Source organism: Lissotriton vulgaris, chromosome 4_1 (assembly GCF_964263255.1).
Source record: "Lissotriton vulgaris chromosome 4_1, aLisVul1.2, whole genome shotgun sequence".
NCBI lineage: Eukaryota > Metazoa > Chordata > Amphibia > Caudata > Salamandridae > Lissotriton > Lissotriton vulgaris.
In genome coordinates this window covers 1,984,411,147-1,984,423,507 of record NC_141691.1, presented here as the reverse complement: position 1 = coordinate 1,984,423,507, position 12,361 = coordinate 1,984,411,147, and the positions used below count along the sequence as shown (strand labels likewise).

At 41.3% G+C, this 12,361-nt stretch overlaps 1 protein-coding gene across 1 annotated transcript in view; it reads left to right on the top strand.

Annotated features, from left to right (window-relative positions):
- Positions 1-11,094, top strand: part of LOC147724786 (lymphocyte antigen 6E-like) — a 74,938-nt gene extending 63,844 nt beyond the window's left edge. The window contains exon 4 of the mRNA XM_086967070.1: positions 10,925-11,094. The gene's annotated coding sequence lies outside the window, so the exon portion shown is untranslated. The remainder of the gene's footprint in view (positions 1-10,924) is intronic.
- Positions 11,095-12,361: the final 1,267 nt, after the last annotated feature.

The window sequence follows — 12,361 nt, the reverse complement described above, 5'->3', positions numbered from 1 at the left end:
TCTAAAACCATGTCACCTTTCCCTAAAGTACAAAATCATACATATACTTGACAGTGGGGCCCATAACACCGCGAGTCACTCATAAACACTTACATCCTACTCCATGGATCGGTGAAATTCAAAGGAGAGCTGCTGTATCATAGTGGAGTGTCTAAAAGTAAAACCGGATATTTATACTATTTACACCTGCACTTTAAATGAATTTCCCATGGTTTTCATTGACAAAATATTTATTTAGACACGCCACCTTTTAAGGTTGACGGATCTGCTAGTAAAAAATTAGGCAAATGAAAACTCAAGACCAGCTTAATTCTCCATTTATCTAATTTTTATTAAAAGCAAATTTAACATGTCTAAAAGTTTAATTCACTTTATTTATTTCCTCATTCAAAAACGACATTTAAAGAATAAGAGTTTTATCTCAAACAGTTAATTTCATTTATTTTAGAAATTCAAAAATAGACATTTTATTTAGATTTCAAAAATGCAAGTATTACCAAAAGACAGATAGTTCCCAAAGTCCATTTTCCCCTCCTAACTTCCCTGACTAATAACCTCATCTAAAGCTCAGTCCTCATTCAAAAAGAAATGGAAAATTATTCAGAGTCTTACATCTCAGGAAAGTCTGCATTTCGGCAGCATCTCGAGCGGAAATCGAAAAGAAGTTTTTTCCTCAGTAAAACCAGCACTTTTTATACCTTTTTCACTAGCTCTATCTATCTAAAAAAGTAACTTTCAGCCTAAATTCGAGTTCTGATTGGAGAATTTGGGGTGGATGAGCATCACCGCATCATTACATTATTCAATTTTTTTCTTTCGTCAGCAAAAAATCTAAAGGTTCATTGTTCATACATCGTCCGGCCTAGTCCTGTTCTCAACTAGCAACTTTACTAGATCTTCTCACGTTCAGAACCATTGTGCTCATCCTTTTTGGCAGCCATCTGTACTTCCAGGCCACATCGTGCTTGAACTGCATTCACTCCAGGCACAAGCAGCTCGCATTCGAACTCGGACTTTGGCTTGCGCATGACCAGTTCATTTTCTTTTCGCAGTTTAACAGGACAGCCATTTTTCACTAGGCCTCACAGGCCATAATGGGAACTATCATAGAAACAAACACAAACGAATGTTAATTTTTTAAATCTAGCCCTTCTGTTTACCTCCCCCTTACTAAGGTTTTCCCTATTAGTAGTTACCTAGCGAAATAAGCAACATTTAGGCGTAATATACTCACCTATCCTTCGGTTTCTGCCACAAATACGTAAACAAAAAGCATATTTATGCCGCATTTCATTATTTCAAAGCTGCTTATTAGTTTAGGACCAATGTTCCCTCTAATTTTTTTCCTCTGTGTGCGGCAGTGTGGGGTCTCTGTGCGCTGCAGCCATGGTTATGTGCGCCAGGAACCAGACCGCGCGTGTGGGTGCAGCGCCAAATATCAATCCAAACGCATGCTTAAACAAGTGAAAAGACTGGATTTTCACACATAAATCGCCACGTTAAGGGTCTTATGGCAGGTTTGCAATTTAGACACACACCATTACATGAATTGGTTATACAGGCAAGTACACTTCGGGTTTAGAAAAGCACAAGACTCCAATGATAGTACCATTATAAGATTTTACTGCTGTAGATGTAATGTTACTTGTTGTATTGTATATCCGGATGCACAGACGGAAAGAAGCAACAAAATACCAGCCAGGCGGCCCACTACGCTAAGCAGAGAGATTTCTAACTTGCGTGATATCTAAAAGAAATTCAGAAAGTCCAAAAGAACGACGTGTGCTTTGCAGGTTGTTCAATTGGACTTTGGTCAGCCAACTTCAACTAGGCACAAGCCAGGCCGTCTTTAACACTGGTGGAGCCCTGTGTGACAATGTTTGTTGGCGCCCCTCCAATGGCCACCTCTACCATGGATTCCCTCACTAGCACCCTTTAATAGCGGCCCTCAAGTCTCCAGAACCACTGGCTCTCTGATTAATTTCGTATTAGAGCACCATTCATACCAGTGTAGGGTGTCAGAGCACTTTACATAATACACACATTGCACAGAGACAATCATAGTTGTGTAAATCAGTGTATTGGAAGTGTTACATCAGAAAAGACTACAAGGTGTAGTGTAGGAGTCATCGATACTAGTAGGCAATATAGTTTAACAATGCTTATACTGGAAAAGTACGAATTCAGAATTCAAAATGTGACCCCATTGTTAGAGGTTCTCTTAAAAACAAGAATTGTTTTTTTACCCAAATGAACCCTTTTGGAAAGATTAGGATAATAAAAGACTGGGCAATAAAACACATTGCTCTAACATAATACTTGCCGTTAACACGCAGCTGTTTGATGACAGTTAATCAGGGGTGTGGAATTTTACAAATAATCTAGTTGTCCAAGGGACAAAATGCCACTGAGATCTACATGTCCTGTAAAGACCACGTGTCCCACCTACTCCAATCCCTCATCAAACATAAGGGTTCCGGCTGACAGAGAAACATTAACCCAATTTCCGTTTTTATCCACATTTAAAAATTAAAAACAGATAAGAAAATAAATGGTTTTCTGTCTGTATTTATCTGTAAAAATTAGTAAAAACGGAAAACAGGGAGCCTTAATTATGAAGAAAAAGTTAGCTTTGGTGAAATAAAATATTTGCCAAAGATCACACAATTTAAGCATGGAAGCCCTTTTTTTAAATTAATCAAGCAAGGTTCTCTCTCACAAAGAGTATGTAAATAGTTCTGGACCGTCAAGAATTCTGCAACATCACAAATAGCAGATAACTACTGTAAATAAACTCTGCACTCAAGAAGGATATTGCACAATGTCACAACTATGCACAACTAATTGCAACCAGTACTTACTTAACTCACTGCTTAAAAAAAAAATCATGATCACTAATAAGGAACATCTGTCGCCAACAAGCCACACCTATTCAAAATACTGGACTATCACAGAGCATGGCACAAATAATGGACAGACAAACAATATCCACCTGCTTCAAGTAAAACTGTAGATACAAAGACCAAAAGAATCCCGGACTATGATTAAATAATATAACGTCAATGTGCATTTGCAGACCTATTAGAGGCAGAACTGTAGTGCATTGCAGTGCTATTTATAGAGGCCTGGCTCCCCTGTTTCACACAAGTCAGAGTGGTCTACTTGTGTGTTCAATGGCAGAGGTGCCCACAGCCTGTTTTGTTTCCGTGATTTAATGTCTACTTGTCCGTCGGACAAAATAGACATTAAATCTTCTTGCCCAATGATAAAAACATGGTTCGGGCAACGGGCGATATGATTCCCCCACCCGTTAATAGCTCAATGCTCTATATTAGGATTTTGACTTACAAACCACAAGTAACAAAATGAGCTCTCTTACAGAAGCCGTAACCCACTGACCTATTTTCATTTATTCACTTTATCTGCATGGCACATGTTGTTAGCAGGAGACATTTTAAGCCACTGTGGGACCTTTGGATGTGTCAAAACTTCCACTAGACAAACCTCTATCTCTTTCCAGCAAGACTATTAATCACCAGAGTATCTAGACATTTTAATTGATGCCTGAAAATAGCTGGAGGCCAGGAACATGCATGACATCCAACTCTTCACACGAGGACAACACCCTCATATATGTATAGTCGGCTGCATGCAGCAAAGCCTCGCAGCGGCCTTCGTCTATCTCCATGCACAGCTCACAATCTGGCAGCCAACTACTGCTGTGTATAACTTTTAAGAGGCTTGGCTGCAGCAAGCCCAAAAGCACGATGTGTGCTTTACACATAGCTGCCAAGGTTTCAGATTGCTTGTTTGTGACATTTTCATAATTACAGTGTAATTATGAGTGACATTTCAACAACTGAGTGACCCTTTCTGGCGAGTAAAATCCAGCCATGAAAAAGAGGAAAAACCTATAAATAAAAGAAATTACAGCTATCTGAGGGGTGTAATGTCTCATCTTTATGTTTCCGTCATCTTCATTGCTTGATTTTGCTTGAAAGTGTCACTCTCATTTGTTGAAATGTCACTCAAGATTACATAGAAATTATAAAAATGTCCCCCATAGCAATCTTAACTTAGTCTCTGCCTGCAAAAGGGTCAAAGTAAGTATAAGCCACCCGAGTGCGTGTGCTTATTTTACCGTGTGAAAACAGTACGTGCTGAAATATGTGACTAAACCCATTTGTTGCCCAAGTAAAACAAAATAAGTAACAATGTTGATTTAAAATTTTAGAAGACTGTTATTGCAAACATTAACAAATTCCATAAATCTGCCTTTGTTTAGATGTCTTCTTTCAATGATTGGCGGGTTTTGTGCAGATTAGTGTCTTTGGAGGGCGTGCGAAAGTTTGCGAGAATGTTCTGTACATTGGTCGTCGAACGTCACGTCCGGTACATGCTGCGTTTCAACAAGTAACTCCTGTTGTGCACGAATCCTGGACGTTTTTTCTCAGGCAGGAAAATGTAACATGCATTTGGTTAAAACCCTATGATGGCTGTAAAATTCTATCGTGAGGTACTAAAAGCTTGGCAACTGTGGTCTAAACTGCAGAGATAGGTGAAAGTAAAGGCTAGTGCCAGTAACTTTTTTTGCAATAATAAATGTGCAATTCCTAATACATCACAGCTTTCGTGCCATCAGGACTGAGCATAATCTTAACAACAGAGCTGGATCGTCGCCTTCTAAGTAAAGTGTTCTGAAACTCTGGTCAGTGAGACTTTGCTATCAGCCTAGCTGTGGCCTAAATGAGTGCCTCCCACGCTCCACTTTCTAATGCAGCGCTACTTACAGCTCATGTGGTCGGCAGCAATCGAGTAAGTCTGCTAACCAATCACCTGACTATAATAAATTATGGACACCTTCCAGTCTGCTTTATCTATTTTCTGAAATGTTGGCTGCAGTCTGATAAATTAATTGTTTAACTATTATTTCTTATGCTGTGAAGCAGCTAACGTAAACTCTCTCTTTACTCAAATGATTGTAATTTCTGATATTTATGATTCCCTCTTCTTCACTGCTTTATTTTGTCCGCGAGCAAGTGTCACTCATAGTCGCTGAAATGTCACACATAATTTCAGTGAAATTATGAAAATGTCACACATAGCAATCTGAAACGTTGGCAGCTATGCTTAAACCTTGGTAGCTATGGCCTCTGTCCCGCCCGAACTGTCAGCTGAGGAGAGCGCAGAGCGCACATGCATATGCCCGAGCCAGCCACAACAGAGACCTGTAATACTAGCGAGGAGGGGCTGGTGAGGTGACATGATTGAAAGTGGCAAAATAGAGGCGGGAGACACCGCCTGATCCTGTCTTTTCTTTTGCTGAATTTGTTCTATAATGGGCTGTGGCTGTCGCTCCCTTAAGAGAAGACATTTAGCAAGTCCAAAAGCACGAATGCTTTTGGACTTGCTAAATGTCTTCTCTTAAGGGAGCGCGGTTGGGGGCTGATTGTGAGCCATTGTGAAAATGTTTGTTAAATGCAGCGCATGACGGTGCTGCAATTAACAAATGTTTTCACAAAGGGCCCCAAACAGCCCGCAGCCACAGCCCATTAGTGCGGAGCAGTCGATGATCTTTCCACCAAACACGGAATTGCCGTTTTCGCGACGATAGATGAGAACATCAAAACAAATACTGATGGAATGATGGAGCGCCCACAGTCAACGCTGATGTTGCTGACTTTCCCTAGAACTTCACAGCATTTCCCATTAAACTATGAACGACTTGGGCGGTGAAGTGAGCCTACAAGGTAAAGTCCATGGAATTGCCGTTTTCGCGCCGCTCGCGTTTTAAACGCGGGGGCGCGAAAGCACTCACAGGATGGATGTGTGCGCGCTTTCCACGGGACTCTGCGCGCTCGGGGTCAGCAAGATGCGCGCGCGCGCGCGCGCGTTACAGGGAACACTGTTTAGGACACAACAGAATCACATAATTAGTTAATTATGATTGCAACATAAGCAAAATTAGTTCCCACGTGTACTTGTGTAGGTGCAATTTTATTCTAGGTTGATTAATTTCACACATCATTCCATTAGTTCAAATTATGGTTATGGAAGTGTAATTTCACAAGGGGTACACAACATTTTGTGTTTCTCCACCTTGCTCCATCACAGGAATGTCTGGACGTTTTGATGTGGGTGTAGTATCCTGTTTATGTATTTACCATGTTACTTTCTCCCTAGCTGCTCAGCCAGTGTCAATGTGCTGCATGTAATGTTGGTGTGTTGATGTTGAATGGAATGTTTGGGTGCCTGGGTAGTGAGGTGACACAGTTGAAGATGGGCTGAGCAGCAGGCAGGCTGCTCCTGGTGGGGCTGCTTTACATGAACATAAGATCTTGTAACTGAGACTAAATAAATCCACTGGAACTACATTTCGGCTACCTGACTTAATTATTACACATTTTTGGTGACGTTTTACACTGGATCAGTAAAGTGAAGTGGGGCCCTACGAACATTCCGCTCCGGGCCATCCAGGTATTTTAGTCATGTTAGCTGCCTCCTCATTAATAAATAAGAGAGCTTCGCTTTAAAATCAATCAATAAATGCTACAGCATGAGGAGGGACCCTGAAAATGGGTGGTACCTGGGGAATACTACCACACCGGCCTCCCCACTTGTTAGGGGCCTCCTCAGTGCAGTCTGCTAAAATTGCTGTATAAGCACTTTGACACCACAGCAGGGGCAGTGGCATAACAAAGGCCCCCGAAGCCCCACGGTGCAGAGAGAGGGGGCCTATGAGCTCCAGGAGACCCCCTCAGCATAGTACCATGGTCCGATGGTGTGACAGGTCCTGACTGAGTCCGGAGGGTGGGATACATGTAGATTGCAGAGGGTCCCTCTCAAGTTTGGTTACGCTAGACCCTCTAGTGCAATTGAAAGTTATGGTATAGAGGCCGGGGGTACTGCCTGGAGGCAAGGCCCATTTCAGCTGTGGCCTCTGCACAATTTGACAAACATTAGCCTGCTGGGATCAGCAGGCACAAGGACTGAGACGCACTGATGTAGGTGATAAACGGAAGGCCCTGCCATTATCTCACAGTTTATTTAGATTTCAGTTGCCCCACAGGTGTTTTCAGCACCTCAGTGAGATACTCTTTAACAACATAACAAAAGTATCCCATTAGAAATATCTAAAGCAAAATATCAACATTGGAAAAGTATTGCAATTATCAATTGGGTTTTCAGTTTTGTAGGTCTGATAGAATAATGTAAAAAAGTGTCACCCAAGCAGTGTATGACAGAAATGTTAGTGGAATAAAAGAGTCACAAAGGTGAACAAAACAGAGAGAAGAGATAGGGAGCTACTGAACGTCGCAATACACCACACCACATTAAATTAAATTGATCACCCAGATTTACTAAGATTTTGCGTCTGAGTTGCATCACTTTTTTGATGCAACCCTGACGCAAAATCTATTTTTGATTTACTAGGCCATGCAAAACTGAATTTGCATGGACTTGTAAAAAAAAAAGCAACACAGTGCACAGCATTGCCTTGCATTAACTACGTCAGATAGATGATACTTTGGGGGGGATTGAGCGTTCCTGGGCATCCACCAATGTATTTTGATGCAAATCCATATTTACAAAGACTTGTAAACGTGGATTTGCATCAAATGGTGGCGTAACAAAGAGAAATATCTTTGTCTTCTCATTACTTCCTTTTTGCATGTTTGCTGCCTACCGAAGCACAGGCGAAAAGAGGGTACCTTCAGGATAGCGATTTCCAAATAGCATTTTCCCCCGACTTGCTCTTTTTTAATCGCTAGTCTAAATGTATGAAAGTTTTTTATTTTAATTTGCAATTCCTAGTGGGCCACAAATCAACATTTCTCATGAATAATAACTAGGTAGGTCGCATTTTGCAAAACATTAAGAATGACTTCCATGTGTGTCATTTCTTTCAAACAAAGCAATTTTTTTGCAGCCCGGTTGCCTTAAGGAAAACAGGGTGCATTAAAAAAAAATGAAAAGTTTACTTTCTTTTTTAGCATTCGAAAGGGTAAGGGTTCCCATCGGGACACCATCCCATTTGGGAATGGTTACCAATACCTTTAAGTAGTTGATAAAAAAATAATGCTATGCTATCATAATTTGGTTACAAAAAATTAATACAAGCTACTGTGAATCAGTATTTGGAAGGGACACTCTAAACACACCCCTTCCAAATACTGAATCACAAACCCGAATTGCGAATCAGTTACAATTACCAAATCACGATTTGGTTTTTGCACATTGAAAAATGCATTTTTGCTGCCCCAAACGGTCCGATTCTGTGAATCTGAAGGTTTGCGACATCAAAAAAACGTTGTACATCTGGCTCCAAGTCTCAAAGGATTAGTTTCTGTGCAGGGAGGTACCTCTTCCTGCCCAAAACTATCCCGACCTTAATAAAGGCCCCCTTGCGATATAACGCAAGGGGGCCTACGTCGGTGGTATGCAGCCACAAGTGCGGCAGGGATACGAGAGAGAAGAACGGTGCCAAATCTTTGAAAATTAACACAACGCAGCACAGCAACTTCACTTTCTCGAAACATTTAACAAGGGGAAATTACTCTTGTGCAACAACAAAATACAGCAATGGAAAAAATTAAGACATTGTTACAATGTTTTTAATTGAACACAACGTTTGCATTCTGATGAAAGCATTGCCAGATTAGTTCCTAAAGAACCAGCCGCCCAATCGGGTTCAGCATCTAATACTGACTGATTGATACACGGATTGATTGAGCCAAGACACTATCCCAACCACATCCCTTCTGCAAACAATCCCCTTTTTAATGGTAGAATGTGCCCTTTTGACATTTGAATCTACTGCTCAATTGAACAAGCATGAACAACAACACACAGCATTTCAAAGCAGGCACAACTGGAAGGAAATGGCCGGGTCATTGATCTCCTTTGTTTACCCAAATGCACGTTGTTTTTTCAAAGTGAAACAAGATGGGTGTATATTTTTTGCATAAAGTTAACTAGCAAATGATGCATTCCTGAAGTGACAGCAAGTTGAGCCAGTAAGATAATAGAAAGTGATATTATGCAAGAGCGAGAGTCCCCCCCTAGGGTTTGTTGACCAGAGATGGAGCCTGAGGAATAGAGGCAAAGCAAGGGACCCTACTTTGTCACCCATTCTGCAACTACAGTAGTGACCTCGCCTTGTATAAGTTTGCTAGGTAGACCAGATGCCTGAAATGTAGGCTGAAATTCACTAACTGAGATGTGTTTAAAATGATACTATTTTAGGCGTAAGGTTACATGAAGGATGCACGTTTTTGGTGATTAGGTTGGCACTTTTTTTTTAAAATAACTTTATTTATGGAGTTTTGCCAATAATCAGAGGCTTGAAATATAACAGACTTCAGAAATAGAGAAAAAACATACAACGGCATTCCATTATATAAATGAGAAAAATAAAATCTAAGTCATCGTACCTGCCAATACATGTTGCATGTAGATGTTTTCACAGTGCCGTCATAATAAGGATATAAAGCAGCAGAAAGGGAGCAATAGAGGGTGAATGAAGAAAGGAACAACATAAAACAGAGCGATGGGCTTCCTATCCTCCTGTGTATGTAGCTGTTCATACGTCAATCCCCAGAGCTGTAGGTGAGTCAGTCCGTGTCGGTGTCATCAGTGATAGTGTTGATATGCAAGAGATAATCTTTCAGGGGTTGCCGTATATTCTTGGGTCTGGAGGTGGGCGGTTGCAGCGAGGCATAGATTTCACTTGTAGTGTCTCAGTATATCAAATCCCAGATCCAAGTGTCTACCGTCAGGATGGTGGTGGTACACCAGTGTAGGGACATATGTTGTTTCGCCAATAGTAATGCGAGGGCAGTACAGCGCCCGACCCCTACTGGGAAGGTTTAACATAGCCCAATAGGGCCTTGAGAGGCGACGGTTCAAGTGGAATATCTACTATGAGTGATAGGGTGGAAAACACATCCTCCCAATAAGTTAGACTAGGCGCTAGGTTGTCACTCTTATTACTCCTGGTTTTGGGGTTAATGAAGGCAATGCACTTGTAGAAGATGCTTATTTCTAAGGACAACAATAGCAGATTAATTTACTTATGGCTTAAAATGAGGGCGATGTGCTGGTCAGACTTTACAAGCTTAGGGTCTCTAGAGAAGGCACCCAGACCAATCAACAAAGGCTGGTGCCGGGTGATACAGAAGTCAAAATCCAACTTAGGTCCCTCCGACGTCTCTTGTTAGCTCCTGAGGAGACAGAGGTGGGGCATGGAAGGCAGGAGAGGCGTCAGGTGAATTGTGAACTGATTCCAGGGTCCTGCTCAAGCTTCACCAACAGTTTCTACATAAACAAGGCATCGCGATGTAGACTGTGACTGTTTATTTGTGTTTCCTAGTTGGATATGACTTTTCCTGGTAGATATTGACTTGCTTGAACTCAAGATTCAGCATGTTAGCAATGCTCAGTTATGTGAGAGTGTCACACATGTCACCTTGTGGCCATATTTTGAAACTTAAGAATGGTGCCTAAGTACATTTTGGAAGTGTACAAGAGATGAAGCAGCTCAATTATCAATCACTGAGTAGTAGAATGGTCGGCTAGTCATCAAACTCTGACTCTTCAAGGTCTAAGTTGTGTCAAGAGCTTTCTGAACAAGTGATATATTTGAGTGATAGAAAATATGCATTCTGAGGAGGGAAGAGTGGGAATGCATTACTCATGAAAGTTTATCTGTAATGTTTCTCAAAGAGGAGGTGTTTGGGTTGAGAGAGTGGTGCAGCACTTTCCACGATCTGCCCTGCCTCCATGTTTGTTATGGTTGAACTTAGCCTGCCCACTTGGGGAGGCTGAGGGATGTTCCTTTATCAGAAAGCTGAAAACAGTATTTTGCAAAGGAAGAAAAAGTTATGGTTTTGTAATAAAAATATATTTTTCGTTATTTGTATAGATTGGAAGAATTGCCAAGAGCCTGTGTTTCTTGGAAGACAGCAGCTGCGATGGAAGCAGAGGATTGCTGGGGACTCATATTTCTCATCACATTTGTAGATGTTATGGCACTGTAGTGAAGATAAAACAAAATGTTATTTTTCTGATATTTTCGTGGGAATAAATACTTTGCTCATCTCATCCTCAAATGCTTGGAAGTTTTCTTTTTCCTGAGAGATAAAATATAGGGGAAAAAATTAATTTCCTATTCTACTAAATAGCTAAATAATGCATTTGCTAAATAGTCTTGTTGGCGTGTGTTGGCCATCCATTCACCTTAACTATGGCTCTCAATCCCAGAAACATAGAGACAAAAAACAGGGAAAGAGTTTACACAAGCCATAATTTTCTCAGGTCCTCAGACAAGCCATGAGCAGCTGTCAGTGTGGGGCCTTGAAGAAGCTCCAGGCCTGCAACCCAATGAAAGGGCAAAACATGTGTTGGCTGTCACAACTCCATTGTTACTCAGAAGCTTAAGATATAAATCAAAAAGAATACGAAAAACAAGGCAGATAAAGCAATTAATTAAAAACACCAAAGAACCTGTAAAATGTATGACTTGTGTAAACTCTTTTTTTATGTTAAATTGATCCGTGACTACACAGTGTAGAATCCGAGCGGCTTATTTACATGCCTCGTGCGTTGCTTCCCTTTTTCCCATCCCTGTTTTGTGGCTTTAGGCTTAATGTTTGAAAAACCTGAAGGACTAGTGGATCGCCTGGAAGATGTGCATTTGTGGCCACTGAAAATGTGTGGTAACTCATCTCTACAAGAAAACAAGCATGCGGAAAACCCATAGGTCTGGTCTTAATATGCTAATGCAAACTGGCAAGGCATGCACACATGTGCAGACCTAGTTAGTCTTGGCGTGATAGATGCTGCTTTACTTTCTCCTGGGCCTCTCATTTGTGGCTCACCCAGGTATAGTTCAAACATGCTCTTGCTGCAATCCTTCCCGACGCCCGCGTGCACACACGCACAGGGGAATGCAGCGTAAGATCTGTTACCTTCAACTTTCATCATGATTCACAACATAAACACATTATCCTCTGCACTTTAGGCAAAACTATGCAGCACTATATATAAAAACCTAGAGGGTGTCTCCTTTGGGTTCCGGGGGAACACACAGAAGAGAACATTTGAAGTCTTCTTGCGGCATCCTCAAGCACCTGGAGGCTGAGGCCGAACGGTGGAAGAGAAACAACTGAAGAGGGGTCCTACGCACTGCTTAATTTAAGCAGGTATTTGCCAGGGCTCAGTACATGAACACTGAGAGAACAGGAAGGAACTTGGGATGCTTGTATTCATGATTGTGCAGTGGTCATACAGTTTTACATTTTGCATGAAGGAACCCCGTAGTGGCAGCAGGATTGCTAATTGTCAATTACGAACACAGAAT